This window comes from Gadus chalcogrammus, chromosome 8 (genome assembly GCF_026213295.1).
Source record: "Gadus chalcogrammus isolate NIFS_2021 chromosome 8, NIFS_Gcha_1.0, whole genome shotgun sequence".
Lineage (NCBI taxonomy): Eukaryota > Metazoa > Chordata > Actinopteri > Gadiformes > Gadidae > Gadus > Gadus chalcogrammus.
Window position 1 is genome coordinate 21,826,318 of NC_079419.1, and position 15,438 is coordinate 21,841,755.

Genomic DNA, 15,438 nt, shown 5'->3' on the forward strand with positions numbered 1-15,438 from the left:
GCGGATTTATTTACTCTTTGTGCTTAAAAAATATTAACATAAAATGATTGTTTTATTTACAGTAGGCCTATGCCCTTTACAAAGTCATGGATGCACCGTTTGACTTCACTGTTGTAAGTTCCCTTGCTTATTCAAAGCTATCTAAAAAGTTATTTTATATTATGGCTGATATATATTTTCTTGACCTTGGAAGGTAAGGCCAAATTATGTTCACCTTTGTTTGACTAAGAAATGATTACACATGAGTGTCTCTGTTGTATTTGTAGTGTATTAATTTCTCTTTCTTCCTTTAATTCTTAATATTTGAGCCATGGCAAACTCTTTGCCCACTGGACTGACACATCTAAGGCTCTTCTTCGGGGTGAGGTGCCACCAGTTTTTAAACTGAAGAAGAGAAGGCGAGATGACATTCATGAGGTACGTTTTATTTATATATTTTTAATGCTGTTAATGTTAAGTTGCATTTGTTTGATCTTTTTTTGTTCATTTACTCCTACAACAATCTTTAATTTCCCTGAATCTTCCACCATTCAGTCATGACAATAATCTTTTGTAAAGAATGTGCCATCCTCCTAGGTGTGATGGTCTTTCATTATTCTAAGTATTTAAAGAGGACAAAATAATTCTGGTGTTCAACTCACTCAGTGTTCAACAGTTTCAGGACCTCCTCTCTGTAGACAGACTTACCCCCTCCAGTTATGTTTCCCACCACAGTGCCGCTGTTGTCTAATTTGATGTGTTATTATCTGGATGGGCTTGTCTGCAGTCCGGGGTGTAAAACCTTACAGTTCCAAGTCTTAGTTTAAGTAACTAACTCGTTGCAAAAATAATATAATTGAATATAAAATGATTCCAACTTGGTGGCATTTCATTTTCCATTAAACAGGGGCCACTTGACAACATTGTGGCTGGAGTTGCCTGGCTGCGTCAGAATGCAGGTTTGCTCAGAGGGAAGGTGGTCGAGCCCACATTTCCGAATATGGACGCAAAAGAACAGCAGGAGCTCCTGGAAAGGATACGTTCTTCAACTGATGAAGAAGAAAAGTATCCCCTAATCTTCACATTTGATTTTCAGGAAGACATGGAGGTCTTCCTTAACATGGCAGCTGAGGAGGATCTTCGGGTCAACGCCATGTTTCTTGGGTCGCTGGGTGGACAGCCAGTGACATTGCTGTGTGTGTGTGTGTGTGTGTGTGTGTGTGTGTGTGTGTGTGTGTGTGTGTGTGTGTGTGTGTGTGTGTGTGTGTGTCTGTGTGTGTGTGTGTGTGTGTGTGTGTGTGTGTGTGTGTGTGTGTGTGTGTGTGTGTGTGTGTGTGTGTGTGAGTGTGTGTGTGTGTGTGTGTGTTGAGGTTCTGAGTTCAGTTATCTGTTGAGTGTTCTTAATAAAGTGTTATAACGTTTACAATGTATTGATTTTTTGTATGACTTTCACTTTGGTTACACACAGAGCTAAGTTAAAACACAGACTTGAGTTTGTCGTATTTAAATATAGGCAAATAAGGTGGTCCAGCAGCACAAGGTAAGACAATATTATAGACGATTAGAGCCAGATATTAAATGAATGATGGTTCAGAGTAAGAATTTAGGAATGTAAAAGTGCTAATAACATGATAAATTATGTTGGAATGCAGTCGAACCTTATGTTAAGACAACAGAATGTAACATAGCTAGACCTAATATAAATATGTCAGAAAAGGTGAAGCTAAAGGGGAATTGTTCTATCTATTCCTGTCCACTCATACATAGTATTTAAAATAATTATTAGCCTCAATCTCTGATGCCCTTCAGTTTGTGTCCTATCAAATATTAAATTGAGATGATTGCAGTATAACACAGAGGGAATTCTGTATAAGGTTTGTGTATTTACAGAAAGAGAAGAGCCATAAGCTCCAGCTTAAAGTCAACAGCGAGTGTCAGGTCTTCTGTCCAAAACCGGAAGCGTTTATCCGATTTTATAAATTAACTTATTTCGTTCATTTATGTAAACACATTACTTAACGCCCGTTCATTTATGTAAACACATTACGTAACGCCCGATTTTTATTTTATTCTCTGATTTTTATTTTTTATTATCCGATTTCCGGCGTGTGGGATGTCTGGAGCGTGTGGGTGGATGTCTGCAGATAGACTCTCTTGAAAACTCTGGCCCTCTTAAAGAGCTCCAGAATGGGTGTGGCTCAATTAGCCTATGAGCCACAGCTGCGGACTATAACGGCTAACCGGCCAGACAGGAGCATGGCCGTTTCTCAATTCCTAGCACGCGTACTACGGACTCGATGACTTGCAAGTACGTACTTGGCAAGTCTGTACTTCAAGCACAGACTTGCGAGCACGCGAGTACGTACCTGCGATTGGAACAGCAGCGGACTCGATGACGTCACCACCTCTGCTCGTCCGTTAACTGTGCTACGGCCTCATTTAGGCATATACTACTGAACAATATAAACAAATGATATAAAACAAAATCCCAGCCTCTTTCATTTTCAAATAGTATGTAAATATTCTGAATGAATAAAAATTGAAAAGATATGCGTGTCCTGTCATGTGTATAAGCTAAACACACACGACTTTATATATATATATTTATATATTATCTTATATTATTATTATATTATATATTATATAAATATATATATAAGTTAAGAGTAACTTAAGCTACAGTTGTGCGTCTTCTCCATATTGTCCGCCATCGTACTGCTGCGAGTGCGAAATGCATCCTGGGATTTATAGCGATTGCAAGCACACACGAGCCACCTCCGATGCATGCTCGGTGAAACGGCGAGATCGAGCACGCATCAAGAACACTTCCAGGGTTTTACGACAGTACTTGCTTGATGCGTGCTTCGAATTGGAACAGTGCTCGGGCAATGACTGATGACGTTTCACGAGTCCACGAGCACACGAGCACGCACAAGTACGCGAATTGAGAAACGGCCAATGTAAGCTCGCTAACCTTGCTGTCTATCAAGCAGAGACAGCTTTTCATTGGCGCAAGAAAATTTGCCCTTGGGTCGCACCAGTGCGCCCCAGGCCAATGGTATCGCTTTTCTTTTTTGTTATCACCACATGATTTGACAATTCAGCGAATCAATCAAATAGGCTACCTCCCTCAGCAGCAATCGCGCACCACAACTATGTGTAGAGAAGAGATAGATCGCTAACTAGTAGAGAGTTGTAAGCACTTTCCACCCTTTTCAGTGGAGGAATTGGACTCCCCAAGCAATGTTATACTTAAAAGGAGCAAGTAAGTTACATATTAATTTGGTCTTTCGACCTGTAGCATATAAACAAAATGAAGCAACTGTCCCATATTCCAATAACTGCATTTGAAGTAGACATTGAGACTATAGGACAGTGATCATGATTTATCTCAATATCAGAATAACAACAATGGGTCAAATAGCAATGGCTGGTGGAATGGCCATGAAGTAGGTCTGTAGATATGCAGTGTAAGCCTGTCCAGGCCCTGCAAGTCAGGATGTAGGCTATGAATCTGAATGAATAGTAGGTAAAAGTGGCCATCTCCAAAATGCACCAGAATACAGGAAATCAAATCTATTATATTCAATTTTTTTTATGAGGGGGGGGGTGTGATCAACATTTTTGATCACCAGCCGCCCCTGATATACACACACAATATTGTTCCCAGTTCCTTCACTTTGCTCTTGTTCTTCCAGTTGGACACACACACACACACACACACACACACACACACACACACACACACACACACACACACACACACACACACACACACACACACACACACACACATTCTTGTCGTCTCACTCATTGTTTAACAAAAAAACCGACGGATGGACAGACGGACAGACAGGGTCAAAGGTCAAAGCTCTAGGTGTTCAAGGAGTATCTCATTGTTCTTTAGGAGTGGGTCCTAGACTTTAACGCATAAACTGTAATCCGTGGTCACTTACCTCCATCTAGTCGACGAGACAAACCAATGCATCCACCTCATGAAGTAACAACAACCATTAGTCCGACACTCACAAACCATTAAAGAGCAGTGATTTTGACCTCAAATCAAATGGAAATGCAATCAATGGAACCCGAAGACTATTGTTAGCAGAAGTAAAGTGCTTTAGTGTTTCATCGTGGACATGCCCTTTGTTTTTTGTTCTGTAGGCATGTCCAAACTATTCCACAAAGGGCAGAGTGGCTGACGGTATTCTTTCCAACCGAGCTTGCCTTGTGCTAATGTTTTTTTATTGATAACAACATTGGCATATACTGATCAAAACAGGACGATACAAAAAAAAGCCTATAGTGCAATTAAACGATGAACATACAAACATACTGCCTTGAACATAGCAGTCAGGCTACTGCTTCTTTGTTTTGAGCCAAAGAAAAAAAAATAAAAAAAATAACGCTGTTAAAATTGTTCTGCGTTAATGCCGTTAATATCGTGTTTAACTGACAGCACTACTTTATTCGTTTTCGCTGGACTGGATTTATTGTAATAATGAAGGGGACAAATTAATGATCCTGTTAGTAGATGCCATACCGTGCACACAAAGCCGCCTCACTTGAAATGAGACGTCCATCTTAACCACACACTGTATAAATGTATGTATAATGTATACATTTACTGTATAGAGTTTAAAAAGACACCACATGTATTCGTGAAAGCAAAAGGTAGTGCCTGCATCACCATTGTCACTGGTTGTTATTCAAACTTGTGTGACTGCAAGAAAACAGCATAAAAACCCCACTGATAACACATTTGTTGTAGCGATTTAAAGTATGTTTTTTTCGAAAATACGGTCTAAGATTGTGAGTATTTGCCCTAGTTCAGGATGGATCATATAGACCATTAGGTAATAAATGTATACGGGAACAACCTATGGGTGTGCTGCTCTGTCCTCACCGCGTGTCGCGTGGCAGGGCCTTCGGTTGGGAGGTTGGGCGACAGTGCCTGTATATGGGGGGTTATTCAAAATGAACAGGAGGCGATCAACCGAGTAGGCGTGCAGCCCGGTGTGATCACGTGTGAGACCATGCATGAATGTGTCCCCCTCGATAGGTGCGTGGAGCGTGTGAGTATGTGCGCCACAGCGCCTGTGCACGTGTGATTATCCACAGGGCCGTGGGGGGTCCGGGGACACCGAGCCAGAGACACCCCCTGTCACCCTCATCACAGAAGGTCAGGCTGAGGTAAGAACAAATGGCCAAAAAATAAAAACGCCACCACTTCTCTCTAAGCTGTCGTCCAATCATGTTGAACAACACTCGTTGTCATGTGGGTTTTATGGGGAAGAAAACAGGGTGGAGCTAAAGAGATGGCTTATTTTTTTAGGGGGTGATATTGTTTTTTATCTCTGTTGGGAGTACCAAGCGTTGCACTGAGAACTCAAGTCAACACTGTGAACTGGGTTAATTATTACATAGATTATTATTTGAACTTTAACTTTTGACATGTTTGTTTGCTTTTAAAACTTAAAATGAGGGGGCTAATGCATAGAACACGAACCTGCAGAGGAAAAGAGTTTTAGAAAATCTTTCTTCACATAATTTTTTCCTTTTTTCATGAATTGAAATTATTAATGTTCAATTTTTTATAAATTATTTAGAATGTTTCCTCTTTGATATGTTTTGCAGGGGTCTTGACATCCATTTCACCATTAAAACATGGCGAAACACCAATATGTTTTCCAGTGGGCACATTCCTGCAAGGAATCAGCGACAGACTCCTTGCTGGGGTAAGATCGGCTGCAGCCATTGTGGAGGTGTCACGTTAAAATTGTACCGGCCTACGTCATCCATAGTAATCCATTCCAAACCTGCCTGGCAACGGTCGATCGCGTCGAATGACGTGGAAGGTTCTTGAACATTCGCGAACTCGTTCATTGAGCGCGACAAGACAGATAACACTTATTTTACAAATTACATTTATTAGCGTTCCTAACTTTATATTTGCATTGTATTGCATTGTACTTATCTATTTCCCTACACAGTAATAGCTACATGTTATGGGGATAACGTGAATAATAATAATAAAAAACATTTACCAGTTAGTAAATGCCTATCTATCTATCTATCTATCTATCTATCTATCTATCTATCTATCTATCTATCTATCTATCTATCTATCTATCTATCTATCTATCTATCTATCTATCTATCTATCTATCTATCTATCTATCTATCTATCTATCTATCTATCTATCTATCTATCTATCTATCTATCTATCTATCTATCTATCTATCTATCTATCTATCTATCTATCTATCTATCTATCTATCTATCTATCTATCTATCTATCTATCTATCTATCTATCTATCTATCTATCTATCTATCTATCTATCTATCTATCTATCTATCTATCTATCTATCTATCTATCTATCTATCTATCTATCTATCTATCTATCTATCTATCTATCTATCTATCTATCTATCTATCTATCTATCTATCTATCTATCTATCTATCTATCTATCTATCTATCTATCTATCTATCTATCTATCTATCTATCTATCTATCTATCTATCTATCTATCTATCTATCTATCTATCTATCTATCTATCTATCTATCTATCTATCTATCTATCTATCTATCTATCTATCTATCTATCTATCTATCTATCTATCTATCTATCTATCTATCTATCTATCTATCTATCTATCTATCTATCTATCTATCTATCTATCTATCTATCTATCTATCTATCTATCTATCTATCTATCTATCTATCTATCTATCTATCTATCTATCTATCTATCTATCTATCCTTTCTATTCTATCTATCTATCTATCTATCTATCTATCTATCTATCTATCTATCTATCTACTATCTATCTATCTATCTATCTATCTATCTATCTATCTATCTATCTATCTATCTATCTATCTATCTATCTATCTATCTATCTATCTATCTATCTATCTATCTATCTATCTATCTATCTATCTATCTATCTATCTATCTATCTATCTATCTATCTATCTATCTATCTATCTATCTATCTATCTATCTATCTATCTATCTATCTATCTATCTATCTATCTATCTATCTATCTATCTATCTATCTATCTATCTATCTATCTATCTATCTATCTATCTATCTATCTATCTATCTATCTATCTATCTATCTATCTATCTATCTATCTATCTATCTATCTATCTATCTATCTATCTATCTATCTATCTATCTATCTATCTATCTATCTATCTATCTATCTATCTATCTATCTATCTATCTATCTATCTATCTATCTATCTATCTATCTATCTATCTATCTATCTATCTATCTATCTATCTATCTATCTATCTATCTATCTATCTATCTATCTATCTATCTATCTATCTATCTATCTATCTATCTATCTATCTATCTATCTATCTATCTATCTATCTATCTATCTATCTATCTATCTATCTATCTATCTATCTATCTATCTATCTATCTATCTATCTATCTATCTATCTATCTATCTATCTATCTATCTATCTATCTATCTATCTATCTATCTATCTATCTATCTATCTATCTATCTATCTATCTATCTATCTATCTATCTATCTATCTATCTATCTATCTATCTATCTATCTATCTATCTATCTATCTATCTATCTATCTATCTATCTATCTATCTATCTATCTATCTATCTATCTATCTATCTATCTATCTATCTATCTATCTATCTATCTATCTATCTATCTATCTATCTATCTATCTATCTATCTATCTATCTATCTATCTATCTATCTATCTATCTATCTATCTATCTATCTATCTATCTATCTATCTATCTATCTATCTATCTATCTATCTATCTATCTATCTATCTATCTATCTATCTATCTATCTATCTATCTATCTATCTATCTATCTATCTATCTATCTATCTATCTATCTATCTATCTATCTATCTATCTATCTATCTATCTATCTATCTATCTATCTATCTATCTATCTATCTATCTATCTATCTATCTATCTATCTATCTATCTATCTATCTATCTATCTATCTATCTATCTATCTATCTATCTATCTATCTATCTATCTATCTATCTATCTATCTATCTATCTATCTATCTATCTATCTATCTATCTATCTATCTATCTATCTATCTATCTATCTATCTATCTATCTATCTATCTATCTATCTATCTATCTATCTATCTATCTATCTATCTATCTATCTATCTATCTATCTATCTATCTATCTATCTATCTATCTATCTATCTATCTATCTATCTATCTATCTATCTATCTATCTATCTATCTATCTATCTATCTATCTATCTATCTATCTATCTATCTATCTATCTATCTATCTATCTATCTATCTATCTATCTATCTATCTATCTATCTATCTATCTATCTATCTATCTATCTATCTATCTATCTATCTATCTATCTATCTATCTATCTATCTATCTATCTATCTATCTATCTATCTATCTATCTATCTATCTATCTATCTATCTATCTATCTATCTATCTATCTATCTATCTATCTATCTATCTATCTATCTATCTATCTATCTATCTATCTATCTATCTATCTATCTATCTATCTATCTATCTATCTATCTATCTATCTATCTATCTATCTATCTATCTATCTATCTATCTATCTATCTATCTATCTATCTATCTATCTATCTATCTATCTATCTATCTATCTATCTATCTATCTATCTATCTATCTATCTATCTATCTATCTATCTATCTATCTATCTATCTATCTATCTATCTATCTATCTATCTATCTATCTATCTATCTATCTATCTATCTATCTATCTATCTATCTATCTATCTATCTATCTATCTATCTATCTATCTATCTATCTATCTATCTATCTATCTATCTATCTATCTATCTATCTATCTATCTATCTATCTATCTATCTATCTATCTATCTATCTATCTATCTATCTATCTATCTATCTATCTATCTATCTATCTATCTATCTATCTATCTATCTATCTATCTATCTATCTATCTATCTATCTATCTATCTATCTATCTATCTATCTATCTATCTATCTATCTATCTATCTATCTATCTATATCTATCTATCTATCTATCTATCTATCTATCTATCTATCTATCTATCTATCTATCTATCTATCTATCTATCTATCTATCTATCTATCTATCTATCTATCTATCTATCTATCTATCTATCTATCTATCTATCTATCTATCTATCTATCTATCTATCTATCTATCTATCTATCTATCTATCTATCTATCTATCTATCTATCTATCTATCTATCTATCTATCTATCTATCTATCTATCTATCTATCTATCTATCTATCTATCTATCTATCTATCTATCTATCTATCTATCTATCTATCTATCTATCTATCTATCTATCTATCTATCTATCTATCTATCTATCTATCTATCTATCTATCTATCTATCTATCTATCTATCTATCTATCTATCTATCTATCTATCTATCTATCTATCTATCTATCTATCTATCTATCTATCTATCTATCTATCTATCTATCTATCTATCTATCTATCTATCTATCTATCTATCTATCTATCTATCTATCTATCTATCTATCTATCTATCTATCTATCTATCTATCTATCTATCTATCTATCTATCTATCTATCTATCTATCTATCTATCTATCTATCTATCTATCTATCTATCTATCTATCTATCTATCTATCTATCTATCTATCTATCTATCTATCTATCTATCTATCTATCTATCTATCTATCTATCTATCTATCTATCTATCTATCTATCTATCTATCTATCTATCTATCTATCTATCTATCTATCTATCTATCTATCTATCTATCTATCTATCTATCTATCTATCTATCTATCTATCTATCTATCTATCTATCTATCTATCTATCTATCTATCTATCTATCTATCTATCTATCTATCTATCTATCTATCTATCTATCTATCTATCTATCTATCTATCTATCTATCTATCTATCTATCTATCTATCTATCTATCTATCTATCTATCTATCTATCTATCTATCTATCTATCTATCTATCTATCTATCTATCTATCTATCTATCTATCTATCTATCTATCTATCTATCTATCTATCTATCTATCTATCTATCTATCTATCTATCTATCTATCTATCTATCTATCTATCTATCTATCTATCTATCTATCTATCTATCTATCTATCTATCTATCTATCTATCTATCTATCTATCTATCTATCTATCTATCTATCTATCTATCTATCTATCTATCTATCTATCTATCTATCTATCTATCTATCTATCTATCTATCTATCTATCTATCTATCTATCTATCTATCTATCTATCTATCTATCTATCTATCTATCTATCTATCTATCTATCTATCTATCTATCTATCTATCTATCTATCTATCTATCTATCTATCTATCTATCTATCTATCTATCTATCTATCTATCTATCTATCTATCTATCTATCTATCTATCTATCTATCTATCTATCTATCTATCTATCTATCTATCTATCTATCTATCTATCTATCTATCTATCTATCTATCTATCTATCTATCTATCTATCTATCTATCTATCTATCTATCTATCTATCTATCTATCTATCTATCTATCTATCTATCTATCTATCTATCTATCTATCTATCTATCTATCTATCTATCTATCTATCTATCTATCTATCTATCTATCTATCTATCTATCTATCTATCTATCTATCTATCTATCTATCTATCTATCTATCTATCTATCTATCTATCTATCTATCTATCTATCTATCTATCTATCTATCTATCTATCTATCTATCTATCTATCTATCTATCTATCTATCTATCTATCTATCTATCTATCTATCTATCATCTATCTATCTATCTATCTATCTATCTATCTATCTATCTATCTATCTATCTATCTATCTATCTATCTATCTATCTATCTATCTATCTATCTATCTATCTATCTATCTATCTATCTATCTATCTATCTATCTATCTATCTATCTATCTATCTATCTATCTATCTATCTATCTATCTATCTATCTATCTATCTATCTATCTATCTATCTATCTATCTATCTATCTATCTATCTATCTATCTATCTATCTATCTATCTATCTATCTATCTATCTATCTATCTATCTATCTATCTATCTATCTATCTATCTATCTATCTATCTATCTATCTATCTATCTATCTATCTATCTATCTATCTATCTATCTATCTATCTATCTATCTATCTATCTATCTATCTATCTATCTATCTATCTATCTATCTATCTATCTATCTATCTATCTATCTATCTATCTATCTATCTATCTATCTATCTATCTATCTATCTATCTATCTATCTATCTATCTATCTATCTATCTATCTATCTATCTATCTATCTATCTATCTATCTATCTATCTATCTATCTATCTATCTATCTATCTATCTATCTATCTATCTATCTATCTATCTATCTATCTATCTATCTATCTATAAGGTATACGTGGCGTCACAACCAGGTATTGAAATGTTTGGCAGAGGCTGTTGATGCTAAACGGGGAGAAGCTAATTCATCAGCCGCTAGTAAAGAGGGTAGGCAAATTAACTTTGTGCATCAGGGGGAAAAGGCTAGACCATTTAGAGGCAGGCACAGAGTCGGGCAGCTAAGTAATGGAGGAGCCTGGGAATTGAAGGCGGATCTTATTCAGCAGGTTGTTGTGCCTCCACACATTGTTAGCACTCGGCTAAGACCAGATATGCTATTGTGGTCAGACTTAGAGAAGATTGTTTATTTTATTGAACTTACAGTTCCTTGGGAAGACAGAGTTGAAGTAGCTAATGAGCTTAAGAAAGCGAAGTATGCTGAGATGGCTGAAGAGGCAGCACGGAGAGGCTGGAGTTCGCGACTAAGGCCTGTTGAAATCGGTGCACGGGGGTTTGTGGCTAGATCTGCTATTAGCTTGCTGACTGAACTTGGTATTTGTGGACGAAGTCTGAGGCAGGCGGTTAGTAACATGTCCGTGGCAGCAGAACGAGCAAGTGAATGGCTGTGGGTAAGGAGAAAACATACTTCCTGGGGTGCAAGCTGAGGTAAGCCAGCTGTGCTAACGTGAGCTAATATGCCAACGTGTTTGTGTGGTCAGGGTTAGGGGTAGGGCTAGGGGTACGATGCAGGAAAGAGTGTTTAGATGCTTTAAATGTGGCAATGTGGTGGCAGCATTGAGGGGGGTGAATCCAGGACGCTGGTTTCATTGTTAAGCCTTCAGGAGGTGTCGTGGGCCTAACTTAAACGAAACATCTGTGAAAGAGGGTGCCCACTTGATAACCCCAATGATATTCTGCTTACTGCTTACTGCTGTATGTACTGCTGTTAATTGGGCTAGTTGTCTCGTGTTTTTTTTCACCTTTGGTTGGTAGCTCAGTAGCCAGCGTGCTTATAAGGTTGGTTTGGACAGGGGCTTCTGAATATGTGTTTTCCTTGGATTTTGGCACAAGGGATTATAACATCTGATCCTGTGTATTAATGAATTATCTATCTATCTATCTATCTATCTATCTATCTATCTATCTATCTATCTATCTATCTATCTATCTAGCTCTCTATCTCTCTATCTCTCTCTCTATCTCTCTATCTCTCTATCTATCTATCTCTCTATCTCTCTATCTATCTATCTATCTAGCTCACACTATCTATCTATCTATCTAGCTCACACTATCTATCTATCTATCTATCTAGCTCACACTATCTATCTATATATCTATCTATCTATCTATCTATCTATCTAGCTCACACTATCTATCTAGCTCACACTATCTATCTATCTATCTATCTATCTATCAATCTATCTAGCTCACACTATCTATCTATCTATCTATCTATCTATCTATCTATCTATCTATCTATCTATCTATCTATCTATCTATCTATCTATCTATCTATCTATCTATCTATCTAGCTCACACTATCTATCTATCTATCTATCTATCTATCTATCTATCTATCTATCTATCTATCTATCTATCTATCTATCTATCTATCTACCTCACACTATCTATCTATCCATCTATCCATCTATCCATGTATAACCTAAAATCTATTCTCTAAATTTAATTAAGGAAATTAAATTAACACAAGCTAGCTAGACTATGACACACATTAAACACTCAGTTTACTAGCTAGATTCGATTAAACAATTAAATGCAATACAAATGTAAAGTAAAAAAAAACAAGTGTTATCTGGCGATCCGTTATCTGTATTATATTATTTCGTCACACAACTGATGACGTTCGCCCCCGGTACAATTTTAACGTGACAGAGGCTTCCTTTGCATTGCAGCTGATATGATTCGAGGAGGACCTGATCTCGATCAACGAAGCTCATACCCCACAAGACCAGCGGAGGGCGCTGTTTCACGCTATGGAAAGGGGGGCTCCTGAAGCCAAAGATGCCTTCTACCAAACACTAGCGCTGAAAGAGTTGTTCTACCATCTTTGAGTCTATGTTTTTTGATTGCAAACATTTTATTATCCCTGTTTGATAGTAATGTTGGGAATTAAACGATTGGAACAACAAGTTACGATGAGGCTAAAGCTTAAAGCAATGGATCATGTATTACTTCCATTTAAAGAGCAAAGACAAGTAAACGCCAAGATGACCCAAACAGAGCAGAGTAACTCCTTGGAAAGTCCTGAACAATTGGAAGAAAAAGTAGTCGACTTGGACCCACAAAGCAAGACGTACTATCTAAGAAGACGAAAACAAGAGACACTGCAAGCTATCAAAGAAATTGAAATACTTTTCAAGTGTACTAAATAAAAAAAAGGCTGAAATTGTCCAGATGAAGCCAAGAAAAGAAGAACAACAATCATCCATTGTTCAACTTAAAGCAGAAAAACAACAGCAGAATTGATTGATAATGAGTTTAGAAGTTAGCTAGGCGGTGTTATTCAGAAACTGCAGAAGACCAAGGAAGATATAAGTAATGAAAAAGAGCTCATTGAAAAAGTCTGGGCTGATGTCAAAACAGAAAGAGAACTTATAGACTGCAGGCCAAATGAGTTCAAGAAGGAGCGAGAAATATTCAAAGCCATTATCATGCATGATAAGACAATAAGACACACAGAACCGACAAAAACAAATAAACAACTGCAAGATGCATTCAGAAAAGGGTCAGGCTGACATCCAGCGTCACGTTCAGGAGAACAAGAGACGAGTAAGTGAAGCAAATAAAGTTGAAGGACAAACGCAAAAATGTATTGCTGAAATAAAACACAACTTCAGGATGGCAAAGTATGAAATTGCATTTCTAAGGAAGCAAATGAAGAGGATGCGACTTCAATCAGAGAGACGGAGAAACGCAAGAACAAGATGGATCACTCGCACACTGCCAGACTGCATGACGACAATGAGCCGTATGAGAAGATGAAGAACGAACTGAAGCGAGTGACGGCAGCAGTGGAAAGACTGGCTGAATTGGAGGGGCAGGAAGTCTCCGCAGAGACTAGAACCCCGGGGCCCGCAGAACACCAACGGACAGCCCTGATGAGACCCAGGTCACAACATATTACACATGATCCATGTTCCATTTGCCCGCACTGAATTAGGAAAAAGGGCATTCGTCCACTTTGCTAATGTTAAATAAAAAATGAAAAAATGATGTTGAGAGGCAAACCGTATCCCACCGAGATCGGATGACGGCAGCGATACATGAAATGAATGAGGACCGAGCGAAAGCTGAAATACAGGCCCAGAGAGATGACATAGAAAGAGATAGGCAGTTTGTGAAGAAAGAGGAGATGGACGAAGTGAAAAAGATGAAGGAGAACATTCAAAGGCAGCAGCTGGAGCTTGATGAAAAGTTGGAAAAGACAATTAGACAGATACGAGAGAGGGAAGTCTGGAACACTGAGATTGACACAAAGAAAAGTTACCTGGAGAAAAGTATGAGGCGCACCATGATGAAACAGCAGGATGCTGAAAAGAGAAGGGAAACGGTACCGCAAGTAAAGAAGACATGGAAGAGAAAGAGAGGTCAAAGAAGGACGATGCAAGTCAATTCGCCATGGATACAGAGAATGAGGGGGCAGGAGAAGGGATTAGAGTGAACGTAAAAATCCAAAGGTTGGTTCATAAAGTGCAAGCGATCATCATGTGTTGAAGACGGTGACACAGACACCCAAGCAAGTGAGAACCGATTTGCAACAGGACGGAAGACAAACCAAGTGGACAAATTACAGAGCACAGAAACAGAGACGTGAGCTCGACTAAAGATTGGAGAAGATTGCTCAGAAAGGGGCTATGGACCACTTAAAACAAAAGCACAAAGAGATGGAAAGACTGATTGAGGATATAAGCAACCTTTATCTGCCAGGGGCTGACGATGGGTCAGACGAGAGGGACGAAGGAGTTCAAGATGATAGATCAACCGGGCAGATCAAACAGACAGGACAGTACAGAGTAC